This window comes from Gekko japonicus, unplaced genomic scaffold, assembly GCF_001447785.1.
Source record: "Gekko japonicus isolate JY-2015 unplaced genomic scaffold, Gekko_japonicus_V1.1 scaffold40, whole genome shotgun sequence".
In the NCBI taxonomy this organism is placed as follows: domain Eukaryota; kingdom Metazoa; phylum Chordata; class Lepidosauria; order Squamata; family Gekkonidae; genus Gekko; species Gekko japonicus.
In genome coordinates this window covers 2,356,431-2,375,411 of record NW_015172554.1, presented here as the reverse complement: position 1 = coordinate 2,375,411, position 18,981 = coordinate 2,356,431, and positions in this window count along the sequence as shown.

The window sequence follows — 18,981 nt, the reverse complement described above, 5'->3', positions numbered from 1 at the left end:
TACTTCTTTACTCAGTCAGTAATTAAATCATGGGATTCACTGCCAGAGGATGTTGTGATGGTCATGAGCATAGATTGCTTTAAAAGAGAATTGGACAGATTCATGGAGGATAGGTCCATCAATGGCTACTAGCCAAGATGATGAAAGGGAACATCTATGTCTAAAGATGGTAGACCTCAAGTGCCAGTGCTAGCAGGCAATATCAAGGGAAGACCTTGTCCTCTACATCTTCTTTATTGGCCCTCCAGGGCAACTGGTCAGCTGTTGTGTGAAACAGGATGCTGGACTAAGATAGACCACTGGTCTGATGCAGCTGGGCTTTTCTTATGTTGATTTAAAAATATGGCCTCCCCTACAAAGACTGAAAGGCATAGAAGGAAAATGGAGCCAGGGTAAAATCCAGATTAATATAGCAATCCTAAAGACTAATTATTCTGGACTTTATTTGTCATCTGGTTAGAATGGCAAATGAGGCCCATGTTGACTTATCCTGTGGACGCACCTGCTGACACAAGTGCAACTTCAATAGGATGTTAGGATGAGGTCACTATGAGACAAACTTACAGTAATGGCAGCCACAGGTCCAACCTGTGGCTGCCAACACCATTTTAGAGGAAAAGTTAGTCATTTAAAAATTACTGCGAGGGCCCAATCCTGTTCAGGCCCACATTGCTGTGGCACCAGGTGATCATGTCCCTCCCCTGTGCCTTTTCAAGTGTTGCCCTCTATGGGATTTTCTGCACTTGAAAAAGAAGGGGGGGGCCTGATCAGGATTGGGTCCTTGCATAGGGTTGCCAGCAGGGTTCCCTGTAACATGAGTATGTGTGCAAATGCACATGGATTTTCCCTTCTCCACTCATGGCTTTTCAGCCTAAGCATGAATGCTTCCTGGGGCAGCCCCACCCTCCCACTCAGCCGGATCTCCCCCACCCCCTTCCATGGGCAACACAGGGAACATGGACTCTCAGCAAATGGACTTCAGGGCACACAATATGCTGATCGAGCTGCTGATGCCCGAGCCGGTGGGGACTGGGAGGGGGGGTGCCTGGAGGAGATATTTGCTGTCATTTCGGTGAGTGGCAAACGCCTTGCCTTTTCCTCCCACCCTGGCCAAGCACACCTCAGACCGCCCAATGGAGACAAACAGAGAAAGGGGGAGGGGCTTGTGTGGATCCCTTCATTCTTTCATTTCCTCCACCGTCTGCCCCACCCCCTGCCTCGAAATGGGACACCACAGAGGACGATGTGAGGAGACAATAAAGATCCCACTTGGTTAGCTGTGGTTTCCAAAGCAGAGAAGCAGGTGCCTGCAGCTTGGAGTTGGGAGAAGGCAGTCCAACTACCTATGGAGCAGCTGATCCATTGCCTGAAGGAAATGGGGCAACTGCCTGGGCTGTATGCGTGCAAAGGGAGAGCGGCTCGTGCTGCTTCTGTGTGAGTGGGATGAAGGGGGGGCAATGGTGAGTGAATGGGTTTCGCTTGCATGGCTTTCACACTGGCCCTTCCTCCCCACCCTGCCCTCCTTAAAATAATAAAAAGTGTTTAATTCCTCAAAAGCAAAATATGTGGCTGCTTTGCAGATTGTAGGAGTCTGAAGCGCCAGTTAAAGTTATTGCTGTGCAAGCAGCAATTCAGTTCTGACTGACCTATTCTGTGGAGAGAGCTGCATCATTTCCAAGTGGAGGGGAAGAAAAAGAAAAGAAAGTCAAAGGGTCTGGAAAGCAAAATGACATACACACAAACACACACAATTACAGTCCTCGAAGGGAAAAAAGTGAAATAAATACAGAAGGCTGTATTTGTTTGAATCGTATTGTTTGAACTGTAATTTTTTTAAAACATAATTTTACAGGCTGATACTTTCCCCCTTTCATATAACAGCCCTCCCCACATGCATGTACACACACAGTCTTTTGTTCACTATGTTAAAGAGAGAAGAAATGCACATGGAAAGGGGGGGGGGATCCAGAGAGAAACAATGGGCTTGAAAAATGTGAATGTCAATGTTTTGCAGTTGTTCAAAATAGAAACCAGGAAGTTCAGAGTTCTAATCTCAGCTTCAATTTTTTTGGTATTAAAGAACAAAGAAGGATTGGTCTTTATTTTTCCTTCAATTATTACATTTCTGTAAAAAGATTATAGTTAACCAATAACCCATACAATATATACATTTAACTTCACATTTGCTGTTCTGCTCATTAAAATGAGACAATCTTTAAGTAAATGGAGAAACAGACCTGGAAGGGACTTGTCTAATGACCCGCACAGTGCAGGAAATTCACAACTACCCTCCCCCACTCCCCCAGTGATGCCTCCTTTATGTCCAGAGGAGAGCAAAAAACCTCCAGGATTCTTGGGTGAATCTGGCCATCAAGAAAATTCCTTCCTGACCCCAAAGTGGTGAACAGTATTACACTGGGCATGTAAGAAAAGGCAATGAGATCTAAGCACTGACTCATCCCTGATCTGCCTAAATTCACAGAATCAGAAATATACAGAGTGCTGTCCATTGTTTTTTCACCTTCTGTCTTATCTTCACAACAATCTTGTGAGGTAGGCTAGATTTATGCTCACAACTTTAATGCTAGTAGCTCATGAGGTACATTTTTTGCCCACAAGACTCCCCAGCTTAGAGGGAACACTGGTTGCCAGGTCTGGGTTGGAAAGTACCTGGAGACTTTGGGGGTGGATCCAGGAAAGGAGGGGGTTTAAGGAGGGGAGGGGCCTCAGCATGGTACAATGCCATAGAGTCCACCCTTCAAAGCAGCCATTTTCTCCAGGGGAGCTGATCTCTTTCAGCTGGGGATCAGTTGTAAAAGTGGGAGATTCCCAGGCCCCACCTGGAGGCTGGCAACCCTTATCCTGAGGACTGGAAGGTAGCAAATGTCACTCCCATCTTTAAAAAGGGTTCCAGAGGAGATCCGGGAAATTACAGGCCAGTCAGTCTGACGTCGATACCAGGTAAATTGGTGGAAACCATTATTAAGGAAAGAATTAGTAGGCACATAGATGAACAAAACCTATTGAGGCAGACTCAACATGGGTTCTGTAAGGGAAGATCTTGTCTCACTAACCTGTTAATATTCTTTGAGGGGGTGAAGAGATATTGTTTACCTTGACTTCCAGAAAGCTTTTGATAAAGTTCCTCATCAAAGGCTCCTAAGTAAGCTCAAAAATCATGGGATAAAAGGACAAGTCCTTTTATGGATCAAAAACTGGCTAATTAATAGAAAACAGAGAGTGAGTATAAATGGGCAGTAAATGCATAGTATTAGAGGTGTGTTACCTGGATAGCTGAGGCTAACCTGATCTCATCAGATCCTGGAAGCTGAACAGGGTTGGCCCTAGTCAGTATTTGGATGGGAGACCACCAAAGGAATACAGAGTCTAAATTATGGCCCTGAAAGAAGGTGCCACCATCCTCCATTGTTTCAAATAGAGGGGGGGAAGCAAAAAAAAAAAAAAGCAAGAGAAATAGAAGCCCAGCAGAACAGAATCAAACTCCCCAAGAATCTCTGCAGTAGAAACTGAAGGTGGGGTCATTTTCGCAAGCCCAGCAGAATCAGTGCAATGTGCCTAGCAGAACCAGTGCCACTGTGGCAGTGCAAACCCAACAGGACTAAGGTCAAGCCAGGGAAGTGCTTTGAGGGAAACATCAGGCACAGGTCCAAAAGTGTATAAAATGGACCCCCTGCAAGCTATATACCGCAAACACACAGGGAACCTCACTCTGCTGTCCGCTCCTCTACACTCTCTCCAAGTTGGGGACAGATCTCATTTCTGGGGTCCTGGTTATGGACCCCTCAAAAAGGTTTCCTCAGTGGTCTCTCTGAAAAGACAGCTGCAGTTACAGGAGTCTACAGAACAGTTCAGGCACAAGCCAGTGACACCAAACTCACAGGGAAACTTCACCTGGGTAGACCTTCCCGCCCCCAGCCAGACACTGGAAGCAAGGCAAGAATCCTTCCTATACTTGCAGTCCCCCAAGTCTCTAGAGGCAGATGCTGAAGGACAGAAAGGCAGACATCTCCAGAGCTTTGACAGGGTCTCCACAATGTTACCCCACAACAGCTTGACAGGCACCCTACCCCCACCATACCAGAGAAAATCAGAGTTTTCCATTTAAAGTGATCAGTGATGCCAGCCATGACAAAAAGGCAGACATCCAACAGGGGCTCCCCAAAGTAACCCCACAACAGCTTGGCAGAAACTTCAGCCCCACCAGACCAGTGGAAATCAGTTTTCCATTTTAAATGATCATGAGGTAGGTGCTGTGTTATGAGGTAGATGTTGTTGTTTCCTGATGTAGGTGTTGGGTGAGGGAGCCACCTCCATTTGGCAGAGGCGTCCATCCTCCCACCAGAGCACCAAGGGTGGAACCTGCATGCTAGATCACCCAGAGATGAAGAGCAATGGGAAGATATGCAGGGGGGCAACAGGTGGCCTTGATTTTACCCTGTGAGGTCCACAGAGGAGTAGTCCAGCAGGGGAAGGCTGACCTTGAGGAAGGCAAAATCATCCACCTTGGCTTGGTCCAGGTGGGAGTGATAGGGGCTGAAAAAGTATCCCAGGTGGGAAAATGCCCACTTGCTCTGAACACTGGTGGGAGAGCAAGAGAGGAGACTCATGGCCACGAAAGAGAGGTTAGGCCAGATGGCAGCCTTGCATGACCAGTACCCCAGGGGATTGGCAGAGATAGGCTCAGGTGGCTCAGCAAGAAACTCCTTCACCATCACCTCTGCTGAATCCTCCACCATCACATGCCTGGGATCCCCACCGTTGCTGACCTCCCAGTTCATCATTGACAACAGGCAGTGAGGCTTCTTCTTGGTTGAGCTCTTTGAGGCAGAGGTGCTAAGCTGCAGCTTCTGCTCCTCCTCCCACCCAGCCTCTTCCACCTGCAGTCCCCTATTGCCCAGTCTGCTGTCTTTTATCTGGAGGTCACAGATACAGGCCAGCTTTTACTCCCCTTCCTTGCAGAGAGGATGCAACCTGGTAGTGATGTCCACCTGCAACCTCTGTGCCAAGGCCCATGGAAGAACAGGCATCCCCTTAAGGCCTGGCTCCAGTGCTGAATGGCACTGTCAGTGTCCCCAGGGCAATGACCTCTTGGAGGGTGGCCTGCCACCACACCCTGAGTCCAGAGAGCCTTTCTTGGAGGGGCCTTCTGCTCCCCCTTCATTTCTCCCTGCTGAGATGGAGTGGGACCCAATAGATGTTGTTTACCTTGACTTCCAGAAAGCTTTTGATAAAGTTCCTTATCAAAGGCTCCTAAGTAAACACAGTAGTCATGGGATAAAAGGACAAGTCCAGGTGGGAGTGACAAGTCCTTTTATGGATCAAAAACTGGCTAATTAATAGGAAATAGAAAGTGAGTATAAATGGGCAATCTTCTCAGTGGAGGGTGGTAAGCAGTGGGGTACCACAGGGATCAGTACTGGGTCCAATGCTTTTTAACTTGTTCATTAATTATTTTGAGTTGGGAGTAAGTAGTGAAGTGGCTAAATTTGCAGATGACAAAAAATTGTTCAGGGTGGTGAAAACCAGGGAGGATTGTGAGGCACTCCAAAGGGATCTGGTGAGGGGGCGTCAACCTGGCAAATAGGGTTCAATGTGGCCAACTGCAAAGTGATCCACATTGGAGCCAAAAATCCTAACTATAAATACATGTTGACAGCACTGTTCCCTCTAAGCTGAGTAAGTGTGAGCTAGTTCACTGTTTTTTAGCCTCCAGCTCACACATTTTTATCTTAGCTCAGGAAGGATGGCTCCAGAGCAAACTAAGGCCCCGGTCACACGGGCCAGATATCGCAGGGAGGAGGCATGGCAAATTGCCCCAGCGCAGCTTGAGCCGCAATTATATGATCAGACGCACCGGATGGCACTCCACGGGTCCTTCCCTCGGAGCCGGCATGTAAACGAGGGGCTGGAGGGAAAAGCCATGTGCCAGTGCGATCACACTGCAGGCATCTGGAGGCATCCCGTGGCAAACCGTTTGCCAGTACTTTGGAGATACTACTTTTTATTTCGTGTTTTCGGCGGTAAGCCATGGGTTGGCCATGGGTGCGCTCCACTTCCCAGATGTTGGGGTGCGATCGCGCCCGGATAATCCACCCACCACCCGTGGTTCTCTCGTGGCAAATTTGCCATGTGAACGGGGCCTAATTTATGCAGCAGCCAAATTACTTGCTCACAACTTTATTGCCAGTAGCTCACAAAGTAGATTTTTTGCTTACAGGACTTCACAGCTTAGAGGGAACATTGGTTGATAGGGTCCAAACTGGCAGAGACTAACCAAGAGAGAGATCTTGAAGTTGTAGTAGATAACTCACTGAAAATGTTGAGACATTGTGTGACTGCAATAAAAAAGGCCAACACTATGCTGGGGATTATTAGGAAGGGAATTGAAAACAAATCAGCCAGTATCACAATGATCCTGTATAAACCAATGGTGCAACCTCATTTGGAATACTGTGTACAGTTCTGGTCACCACACCTCAAAAAGGATATTATAGCATTGGAAAAAGTGCAGAGGAGGGCAACTAGAATGATAAAAAGGTTGGAACACTTTCCCTATGAAGAAAGGTTAAAGCACTTGGGGGTCTTTAGCTTGGAGAAATGACGACTGAGGGGTGACATGATCGAGGTTTACAAGATTATACATGGGACAGAGCAGGCAGAGAAAGAAGTACTTTTCTCCCTTTCTCACAATTCAAGAACTCATGGGCACTCAATGAAATTGAATCGGATTAGACCAGATAAAAGGAAGTACCTCGTCACCCAAAGAGTGATTAATACATGGAATTCACTGCCACAGGAGGCGGTGGCAGCTACAAGCATGAACAGCTTCAAGAGGGAATTGGATAACCATATAGAGCAGAGGTCCATCAGTGGCTATTAGCCACAAGGTATAGATAGGAACTCTCAGTCTGGGGCAAGTGATGCACTGTATTCTTGTTGCTTGGGGGGGGGCAACAGTGGGAGAGCTTCTAGTTGGCACCTGGTATTTTTGGCCACTCTGTGACAGAGTGTTGGACTGGATGGGCCATTGGCCTCATCCAACATTGGCTTCTCTTATGTTCTTATGCTCCTCCCACTGGCTGCGACTCTTTCCAACAGCAGCAACATAGTGAGGTGCAAAGTGGAGTTTCCAAAGTGTGGGCTGGAAACAGGAGTTCAGGACTGAAGAAACTGGGAGGGACAGCTGCTTTCTGGCACTGGGCTAGGAGGGGCCACGGGGGTATACTCGAGGCAGGAGCAGCAACAGGGTCTTGTGTGGAAGGGGAGGTTGTTTCCCTTCTCTGAATAACTGCTAGAGTCCTCCTTTCCAAAGAGTGTTAGCAACTGCTGGCATCTGAGCAGTGCTAACAACTCTTTTGCCTCTTTGGAGAGCCCCAGGAACAGATCAGGAGATGGAGGCTCTGACTACAAGACTTCTGATGATGCCCTGCTAGGGGTGGGCTCCAATGGGCTGGCAGGATGTGTTTGATGCCCCAGGATGGGGGTCTGTGGTACAGAGGGTGAAGAACATATTCCCCTGCTCTATGACAAGCACCCTTTGCACCCACATTCACCGTCATGGAAATGAGAGGTTCATTATCAGGAGGGGTGGGAGGGTATAAAATGCGGTTCCTCAATCGAGGCACCCAGTAGCTAAACCCCTCTGCTCAGTGTAAGCAGAGAGACGGTTGTCTCAGAGCACTGAGTCCATTGAACACCCCCAAATTCCAGCAGGGGTGAGGAGTTAACAATCAAAATGCGGGTCCTCAGATAAGGAACTCACTAGCTAAAACACTCTGCGCGGCATGTGCTGAGAGACAGCGTGGCTCAGGGCCCTGAGACCATCTAACACCCCCAAAACCCAGCAGGGGAGAAGAGTTATAGGTTATCAGAAAAAACAATAAAATCAGTCTACGTTGGTAGACTCCCATCACTTCCTTATTTTACCACAGTCAGGAGAGGAGCTATATTCTCCATGTGCCTAAGAATTCTAGAGACAAACTGCAGCCAAATTTCATACTCACATCAAACTCTGATGCCAAAACTACGATGAGATATAAAGAATTCATATTAGGGTCTTCCACAGTTTTGAAGGCTAATTAGCAGCCTCACATGGGGGAAACTTGTTTAAACCTTTCCTCCCATACCTCTCTCGTGATTCAGATATCCCCTATGAACCTGCAATTAACTGTGCATAGGGGAAAAGACTGATTCAAGTGCTTGTACCTTTACAAGCACTTAAAGTTAACTGCAGTTTTGGATGGGCTATTTAAATTAAGGAAGAGCCATGGTAGGGTAAGGTTAACATCCTCTCCTGGAGTGACTCTTCCCTGATCTTCAAAGCTCCTGCCTGGGGCAGCTAATTAGTGTTTTTTAAAAAAAACCTGGAAGATTCTGATATTGGATATTTTGTATTTTATGTTGCTTTGGCTAACCTACTGGAATTTTAGGAAGGTTTCTTATGCATTTTCTTTTAGACATCACTAATGAGCAAAAGATAATATTTATTCAGGTCAGTTCAACATTATGAGATTTATTTTCACCCCAACTTAAAAAAAATATTTTTGACAGGTTCCAATTACATTGTTTATAATTTCATTTTGATGTTACCCATTCAATGCTTTATTTGTTTTGCTGGAAAATCACCTAATAAAAACAACACCTTCCCTAATAACTACTTTTTAATGTTTAAAAAAATTGCCAAACCTTCTAGCATAATGAAAAGGTTTAATTTTATAAGGTTGAAATTTCCTAAGGGACAGAATTTGTGTGGTTTTTTTATCCATTTTACTCTGAAATTTATCGACTTGGAGAGACCCAAGAGGTACTTGATATTTTGGATGATTGATGCTTTTGAAATATTTGCTCTTTTAATATCTGATTCTGTCATGGTAGCAGTTGCATATCAACTGTTGCTCTCCAGACTTGCAAGAAAAAACTGCCTCAGCAGCAGCAACAACTTCAAACTATGAAGGTGCAACTTGAACAAAAAGGGTGTCCAGTTGATTTATGCTTTGTCCAGGTCAAGGACATCAATGTGTCATTGATGGGAGTGGGGGATGTTATCTTCTTGCCTGATACAGACTGTCAGAAGCACTGAAGATATGTGCTGAGCAGCTATCTGTGCTTATAATCTGATTTATCTTGGTAGAGACAGGTGAGGCATCGATCTTGTGGGCCCAGAATTGACAGTTCTCATCTTTCATGCCTAGCTGTATCTGAGAACCCATTTAGGTAGGTTACACCAACTGGAAAGATGAGGACTGAGGGGAGGGCTAATGCCTTTTCCCTCTGTTGGGCTATTAAACCTCTGATTTCATGAGGAAGAACAGAAATAGAATACTTTTTGCATAATAAAGATGGGAGCTACCTCAAGAAGTTGTTGCCATCTACTCCTGTAATATGGTAGCAGCAGTTAGAATATAGCTAAATTATAGTATACACAGGCCCCGGTCACACGGGAGGTTTAGGGCCGGAAGAGGGATGGATCGGGGGCGCAGCAGGCTGGCACAATCACACCGCAACATCTGGGAAGTGGTGCGCACCCGTCCCCGATCTGGCCCTTTAGGCCAAAAATGCGCATATAAAAAAAACCTAGAAAAAGGTAGGACCTACCTGAAACGGCGCAGATAGCGTGGCCGTGAGATTGCCGGCGTGCCCGTCTTCAGGAGCAATTGAGGCTCCCGGCTGAACTGCGCATGCGCACACACGCGCAGCCAGCTGCCTCGCTCTCTCTTCAGTGACCCCCCCCTGGCATATTATCATGCTGGGGAGGAACTGCGCGGCGGCTCAGGGGAATCTATCTGATCCCGCCGCCGTGTGTCTCTTTTGGTGCGGCTCTAAAAAGCCGCACTTTGGCCGTGCTCCCCCCCCCCCCGTGTGGCAGGGGCCTTAATTGTCCTTACATATATTATAGACAAGCTCTCAGAAACAGAACACACCAAGGGAGATTCAAGGACAAGCAAAGTTTTGACCAGTGCATCGGTGTCCCCACAAGATGGCACCAATACTTACAGTTGAAGAATCTGGTAGAAAACCTGGCAAGACAAGGCGTCTTCGGGAGGGAGTTGACGCCTTTGGAGAAGATTATAAAATTCTACCCTACTACGTCGAAAGGGACACTAGCCAAAATCTACAAGACGATAGTGACGTCAGAAAACCGGACGAAATGTAATTATCAATGCCGCTGGGAAGAGGAACTCGGTCAGCACTGGGGAGACGAAGACTGGGAATTGATCTGGGCCTCCCCGATGAATAAATCCGCAATATTCAATCTCCGATTACAAAACTTTAAACTAATCATGAGGTGGTATATGACCCCGATACAACTCAACAAATTCAACGAGTCCAATAATACCACATGCTGGAAGGGCTGCGGGCAAACAGGCTCTTACGTCCATTGCTGGTGGGGTTGCCCAGTAATCAGTCAATTTTGGAGGGAAATAACTCCTCGAATCAAGGAAATGACTGGCCAAAGTATCTCCTTTAAACCAGAAACGTTCTTGCTCAACAAGTGGGATGACTCCACAAAGGGAGAAAAGAGACACCTCACGTCGCTCCTGTTAACAACGGCTAAGTTAATGATAGCCGCGAAATGGAAATCCTTAGAACCTCCTACGCTATCCATGTGGCACGATAAGATCTGGGAACAATTTGTCATGGCAAAAATTAACAACCTATGTCAAGGAGCCCAAGCGCCGACTGGCGCCTCGAACATGAAATTCAAGAGTTATTGGTCGCCGGTGATGAACTACCTGACCAAGCATGGGATACTACCCACGAACCAGGTTTACCATAGGTGGTTGTTCATATAACTAGCCGGAGAATTCAGTTTCTGACTATGAGATGCTAGCCCACTCACTCTGTCTGCTAAGGAGCAGTAACTGGGGGAAGTAAGGTTGGAAGGTAGTCTTTGGAGTCCTAGAAGTTTATACGGTTGTGCACCAAGACTTAGCTCTCGTAATCATTTTTGCTCATAGTTGAAATTTTATGTATAGGGGACATTGTATATAGTTGTCTTCTCCTTACTGAGCTGTCACTTCCCTCTTCTGTATTTTTGTGCACTTTTAAGTAAAAGAATAAAAAAAAGAAACAGAACACATTCATGCTTATCATAAAAGAACTATCCTTTTTTTAAAAAAAAAGTGTAGTTGAGTGAAGTCAGTTCACACATGTGAGGCAGAAAGGTGAGAGTCATTAGCCATGCAATCTTTTAAAAAACTTTTCTGGTCATAAGCCACACTGAATAGACCTGAGTAGGTTTCTGAGTAGACCTGCTTAGGATGGCTTTCCTGACAATGAGAAAACAAGTAAATGAACAGGTGAGAGCTCCTAAAACCTGGCACACCAACAAAACTTACAGTGCAATAGAATACAATCATACAGATGGGTATATTGGGAAAATATTATAAACCAACAAGAGTGGACTGTAGGCTTGGCCACTGCCTCCTCCCACACCACTGCTTGGCTTGAACCTGCCAGTGATTATGTCAATAGCCACAGGCTCATTTGTTGCATCCTTCCATATATATGGTAGTCAGATCTGACCCAAGTAGCCCCTATGAGCATTAAAACAGCGTATGTGATTTGCAGAGCCGGGAAGAAAGATTTTATTGAAAATAAAACGTTGAAATGGTAGGCACTCAAAAAAAGATGGCGAAAACTCTGAGAAGAAGGGAAGTAGACACATTGCATTATTAGCAGAAGCCACTAAGCCGATTCTGGAGCAACTTGATGGTATTAACCAGCAGCTTGCCAAGATAAATGAACGATTTGTGTCCCGTCAGCTCCAGTTGGCGATAGTAGAAAAAATGGAACTGAGAGCTTTCAAAGCGAATGAGATGGACACTAAATTAAACAGCGATCTCAATTAACAAAGGAGAAAAACACAAGAGAAACAGGAAAGATTTACAAGTATTTAACTCCTTCATTGCAAGTGTTCTTAGAAAGTGTCATCTTAAATCCTGCTGAGAAAAAAGAGCTGGAGTTTTCCTTCACAATCAAGAAACCTTTGAGATGCCACGGGGCCTGGAGGGCGAGACCAGAAAGAAAGAGGCTTAAGACTGGTGGTTTTACGGGGTTTAGCGGAGCCACCAGACGTCACCGAGTGATAAAGCGACTATCCGCAAAAATGGAAAAGGAAAAGAAAATCGGCTCAACTGTGAGTTGTCAAAATGCAGAGAAAAAGAACTGAAAATTGTTTCCCCCCCCCCTCCCAGCGCTTTTTATTTTCAAAAGAGGAATTTCTATTTAATTTCTCTTTGATTTATCTTTGTAGCTTTTTGTTACATCCCCATGCACCCTTTTGCAATTTCAGCCCTTGCTGGGTTTAAAAAAAAATTACCAAGGGGTAGAGAAAGGAAGAAGCTTTCACCCTGTCTCATAATACTAGAACTTGGGGTCTTGTCTTACTTTACATGCAGTTACAACAGCTAGAATATTGTATGCTAAATATTGGAGAAGAAAGGAAACACCTTCAAAAGAAGAAATAATAAACAAACTACTAGAAACTGCTGAAATTAATAAATTTAATTTATTTTGAAAGGATATAAAGAGGAAAACTTTGAAGAAACATGGTCAAGACTACAATTGGATTGAAGAATATAACAAATGAAACATGAACATAACCAAAACAGAGGACAATAAGAACATTTATGATAAAGTGTGCAAAACTATGTTTAACAATATAAGGTGTAGAACTATTTTTTTACACTGAGAGATGTATGGATAACAAAACAGTTTACTCAAAAAGGTGGAGAGATTCTCCCCTTTTATGTTTGTTTTGTTTCTTTGTGTATGTTGGTTGTTTTGTTTATGTTTATTGTTACAAAAATTTAAAAAAATTACTAGAACTCGGGGTCATCCATAGAAGCTGAAGGGTGGCAGATTCAGGACAGACAAAAGAAAGTGCTTCACACAGCACATAGTTGAATGGTTGAATTTGCTGCCACAGGACGTGGTGATGGCCAGCAACTTGGAAAGCTTTAGAAAAGGGTTGGTCAAATTAATGGAGAATGAGGCTATCACTGGCAACAAGTGATAGCCTCGGTCAAAATGTGGCTGTATCCTATCCTCGGTCAAAATGTGGCTATACTGAGAGGGGCCATGTCTCATCCACCTCTCCACAGGCTGTAGATCAGTTAGGGTTCATCTGATGTTGCCCAGCACTAAAGGATATGGTTGCCAGTTTCCAAATGGATACTAGAAATCTCCTAGAATTACAACTCATGTCCGGATGAAAGAGAATTCCTCTGGAGAAAATGTCTGCTTTGGAAGTGGATACTATGGCATAAAAAGCCCCCCCCCTCCCCAAACCCCACCTTCTCCTGGATCTACCCCCCCCCCCCAAAGTATCCAGGTATTTTCTAACCCAGACCTGGCAATCCTAGTTTAAATCCATCAGTTTGGTTTTAATTTTGACATAACTGACCAAAAGCAAATTATAGCAAGCACCCATCATGACTACTTTTTAAAATTTCACTTAAATTATGCAAGAGATACATTTTTCCAGTATTTCTCACAGAAGTCTTCTTCTTCTATAACATATCATCACTGTTAACTTGTACATTTAAACTATTGTTCATACCTTTACAAATAACTGTTGAATAACTGGCAGTTTGCATTCCCTCACTCCACCACTGAACTATTATAAATTCAAAATAAGAAATGCTGAAATCTATCCTTTACACATTTAAGGAACACAACAAAACAGTGGTGGGGTTGAAAGAAACCGAGACATTTACATTTGACATAAAAATGTGGTAGGATTATACATCAACTACAGCTGTACAAACCTCTCTGTGTATGACAACCATGAAGATTGGATTGGAGAATAAGCAGTAAATGTGCAGAAGAAATTGATCATGCCTGTTTATGATTTTCTGCCTATTGATTATAAACTACAGTGTCTCCTGAACAAAATGTAAGTTGAGATCTTCCTTCTAGTCATGGCCAGGGCTCTAGTCGGGGGGGAGCTCTCAGGTACGGAGCTCCGGAAGAGAACCTCTAGGGGGCGGGGCGGTCACGTGGTGAAGCCCCGCCCCTTCTTTACCCCGCCCTCTGCTTCGATCCTCATTCCGTTTGGGAATGAGGATGAAGCAGGAGGGTAAGTAGCCGGGCCTTCTGACACACTTCCGGTGATGTCAGGGGGTGTGGCCTTCTGTCACTTCCAGTGATGTCAGGGGGCGTGGCATATGCAAATAAGTTATGCTAATGAGTTATGCTAATGAGCTCCGGCAGCTCTTTTTCTACAACAAGACCCCTGGTCATGGCCTACAAGATTAATCCACTTCCATGTTAGTTAGATGCTTCAGGTGCACACAAAAGCACTGAAAGCAAAGAGAAAGGTTGGCTTTTGGGTTTACATTTCATTACTGAAACTCTATTGCCTGTCAGTGAATTTACTTTTATTCTGGAATTCCATTGATGAAGAATTATATAGTAAAAGGATAGATAAACTGCAGAAAGCTTTTGAGATTCCACTATGAAGCATTTTTTTCAAATGAAAGGAATTCTAAATATCCAAAGTAGCCTAAAATGAACTGTGTAATGTTCTGCATGATACAGACATTATATAGCAGGCTACAGTAGTCATAGAAGTCCACAGGTATGTGTGTGTTATATACAGCACTTTCAGCACAGTTTCTTGAGTAACTCTGGATTCATGCTTAACTGGATGAGGCCTTCGTGTCCTCACAATGCACAGAGCTAATGATTTCCCTCTCTATTTTGCTTCATCTGACTCCTGCAACCTCTTCTATTCCACATCTTGTGGTTGCTAAGCAACCTTGCACAGGGTGGCAGAGTGAGCAAGATCTATCAAATTCATTATTTTGAGGCCTTAAAGAGGCAACCTCTGATGTACTAAAAGAATCTAGTCTAAATTATAATTATTATCTCAATTAAGTTATTTTCTTCTGACTAATCCTGAACTCATGCATATTTTAGAAGACCTGGGAAACATCTGGGGATGACCCTAGTAGGAAAGGTAAAGAAAACAGAGCTGTTGCAGCTGCGATGGTACCCCAAAATGAACATGGGTGTCTTGATCACCTTGGAAGAGGTGATGGAAATGAATGCATGTTCTGCTTGGGGATTTAAATTAGTGGGAGAAGGGTAAAGAGAGAACCAAGTTTACCCTTAATTTTCTAGTGATCTATGATTTCCCCCCTAATGATTAGTACTTCCTGACTAACTGCAATATAAATTTGAAATACTACTGAAGATTAGAGCAACTCCCCTTCTTTTAAATACAGAGGCAGTATTTTTGTTCTCATTCAAATGCAAATATGTCATCCGACGCCATTTAAAAACATTCCCAGAGCTCCTGAGTCATATATGAACAAAGGAGATGTGGAGAGCCATGTTTCCCAGGGTTCTTTGTGTTCAGGAGAATCACATTTTCCTTTATTTCGTTATAAGAGCTTTTGTGCACACTTGAGGAACATGTGTCTTTTCATAAGAAAATATTGCAAAACCTGAACCAATTTAGTATGCCCTTAAAGACTAATGCGTTTATTGTGGCATATGTTTTCTTGATTCATAGCCAACTTTGTCAGTTACAGCAAATGTTACACTTAACAGGGTGAGTTCATGCATCTGACAGGGGGCTCATGAAAACCTATGCTACAATCAATGTGTTAGTCTTTAAGGTGTCACAAGATTAAGATGGCTATCTTCCCTGGTATTTATCTCAAATTTGGAAAACCTCATTTAGAATATCTAAACAATCTCTATTCTAAGTTATTTCACTTTGGGGAAATATCTAACCATTGTTGCAAAATCTCTCTCCTTCCTTCCCCCATTCATGTCATAGATGATGTTGGAACAGCAGGCTCCAGGCATAAGAAACCGTAGGAAACATAGTTCTCCAGGACTCCTCAGTTCATCTACTGGACTCAAGACCTTTAGATAACTACATTTCCCAGGACACCTCACACCTGGAACACTGCTGATAAGGCCTTCTCTAGGAACCTAGAAAGAGATAGAGAAAACAACTACTACTGCTATGACCATACTGCCAGGGACAGCGGCAGAGAGTGAGAGCTGGACATGTGGAGGAGATTCTGATCAAGGAGAACTCCATTACAAAGCAATTGAATTTCAAGATCTTATTCTGAATTGGGGCAAATCATTTCAAATTGCACAAGTTCATATTCCTCACTTCTCCAATTTGAGCTTCATCACCATGGCTGGTTTTCAATTTGTATTTAGAGTCAGGTCCAGCTCAAATAAAACAGCTTTAATATCAATATGTGGTAGCTTAGTCCCCAGGTTTAAAAATGTAACTTTCACACGACTGAAACAGTTACCTCCTCTTCTCATCTGCCAGCCACCACACACCCACCAACCTCCAGAAAAGACCCAACAGTCAAAAAGAAATTCACTCCATCTCTTCTTGTCACAAGCCACTGGGGATAGGAACGAACCATGAACCAAACTCTGCACCAGGAGGCTTGTTTACAAACTGAAGACGTTTGTGTGGTTTGTGGCCCTGCAAACCCCATTGAAAGGGACCACAGTCCCTTTCAACAAGGTTTGTAGAAAACCCAAAAAACAGCTCAGACAGAACTTGTCCCACTTCCAGGTTTGGGAAGAGCAAAAGTAATTCCTTTCCTGATTTGTTTTCGTATGATGTTTGAATGGGTTCTGCCTGCTGTGTAGCGACAGAGTATGTTCAGGGTACCGTAATAGTTTTTGATAGCCCTGCCTCCTTCCTTTGGTTATAGCCTGTTTGGGTAAACACTGTATAGTTCATGCGTGTAACTATTGAGTGTTGGCCAAAGAAGTGGATAGGATGTATGCATTTTATGTGTACTGAAACCTCTAGCATGGTTATTAGTAATGTTGGGATCCTGTACAGATTATACAGTTATGGTGGTAGGAGAAGTGGTGGGTCTATAAGACAGACAGTGAAATACGGTCAAATTTGTTGTCCATCTTCCGTCCTCAGGAGTGTGGGATGTTTGGACATTCAGTGAAACCAGTCCTGATGTTGTATAATTTAAGTTCTGTAAGAAATACAATATGTGTTATATAATTTGGTGGTGGAACATAACATTGATCTGGCATGTCTGACTGAAGCTTGAATGGATGATGCTCATAATGTTTATTTATTGCAAATAGTGCCAGCCAAGTGTGCAGTCCATCAGTCCCAAATGGAGGATGAGAGTTTCATTATCCTCCATGAGTGTTTCTATTTCAGCAGATCCCTAGTGCATAATGATTTCACGATGGAATTAACTCTGTGTACCTTCTGCTCGGATCCGTGTCCAGACTGATTATTCTTCAAGGTGTAGTGTACATCTGTCCTGTCCTACACTATGAGGTAGGTTAGGCTGAGAAATAGGCCATGCTTTCTCTCTTAGAGCAAACAACTTGCCTGGCTTTCTGGGCCCAAAGACTGACCAGAGACCATGGAAGATTTCTACTACCTTGGCTCAGTAGACATGGAGAGATATTTACTTAGACTAATAAAAGAAAGAGGCCTATGTTCACAAAATATTTTTGAAATCTATGATGTCAGTTCAGTTGATAAGCATTTCCAAAATTAGTAAAACTACAGCAGTACTAAAACTGATCACATGTTAATATCTATACTGTTGTCAAAAACCAGACTGCAAATATTGATATAGAGGAAGTTAAGAGCTAAAGTGGGATAGCTTACTTCATTTCCCAGGGCTGTTTGATTCATTAGCAAATGTTAGTAGATTATTTCATTATATTATACAAACAAAAACCCACAAGCACTTGTGGGGAGAATTTCTCTCTCCCTTACTATTTCCTCTTTCCTTTCTTTGAAAGCCCCCACAGCATTTCCCCCTTTCCTGCCTCCTCTCCTTCACACCCATCAGCCACTACCTTTATCACCCCCACCTTCAGTTTTCCACCCTTACCTATCTCTGGCACCCTCTACCAAGGAAAACTATGACCCTGTTGCACAGCTGGGAACATGCAAGGGCTTACGAAGGGCACCCATTTTCCCATTTCAGCTTCTCCACTCTATTTCACATCTTCCTTTACCTGGCAACCTCCATAGCCTCACCCTTCTCTGCTTTCATCTCTCCTTAACCCCCCACCCCTTATTCTGCCTCTCCATCTTCATTTACTTCATTTGTAGCTCATCTTACTTCATTCTCCTCTCCTCCATTTTATCCTCTGAACAACTCTGTGGACAGGGTTATATCGGGACAGAAAAACCCTGGAAAAGGGCCCCTACCCCACATAATGGTCCATCTGGTCCTGCTGTGAATGTGAAACTGGCCCAAGGTCACCCAGAGAGTTTTCAGGGCAGAAAGAGGATTCCAGGTCTTAGTCTAACCACTACATCACACTTGCTTTTTCAGATACAGATGTCTGGGACAGTGATGCTTTGTATTCTTGGTGCTTGGGGGGCAACCTAGGTGAGTCATGCAAGTCGTGTGATATCAAGACTCCTGTTGTTTCTTGCCAGGCCTTGTCCCAAAGAGTCCTTCCTCAAAGACCAAAACAGTCTGTCCTCTCCCCTGTCTTTTATTGACAGATACCAAGCCAGTTGTGTTTGCATAGCAACAGCAACTGAGCCAGCAATTAAAGCTACAGGTGCTCTTTTTACCATTTTGGATTTTTTAAACTCCCCAATAGAGGGGTTTATGTCAGATTTTTCTGCAAACCTGGATCATGTTTCAGGTTTGTAGAAAGATCTGTCTTGTCCATTTACAGGTCCAGATTTATGTTCTTCAGCTTTGGCCAACTTGGCTATGCAATAACTTTGCTATAAAATGCCATTTGAGAACTGTAGGTGTAAAATGTCCTGGGGCAGAGAAAATTTAATGGCATTGGCTATGTAATGAGCAAATGCTTGACTAACTGCTAATAGAAGAAGAAGAAGAAGAAGAAGAAGAAGAAAGAAGAAAGAAGAAAGAAGAAGAAGAAGAAGAAGAAGAAGAAGAAGAAGAAGAAGAAGAAGAAGAAGAAGAAGAAGAAGAAGAAGAAGAAGAAGAA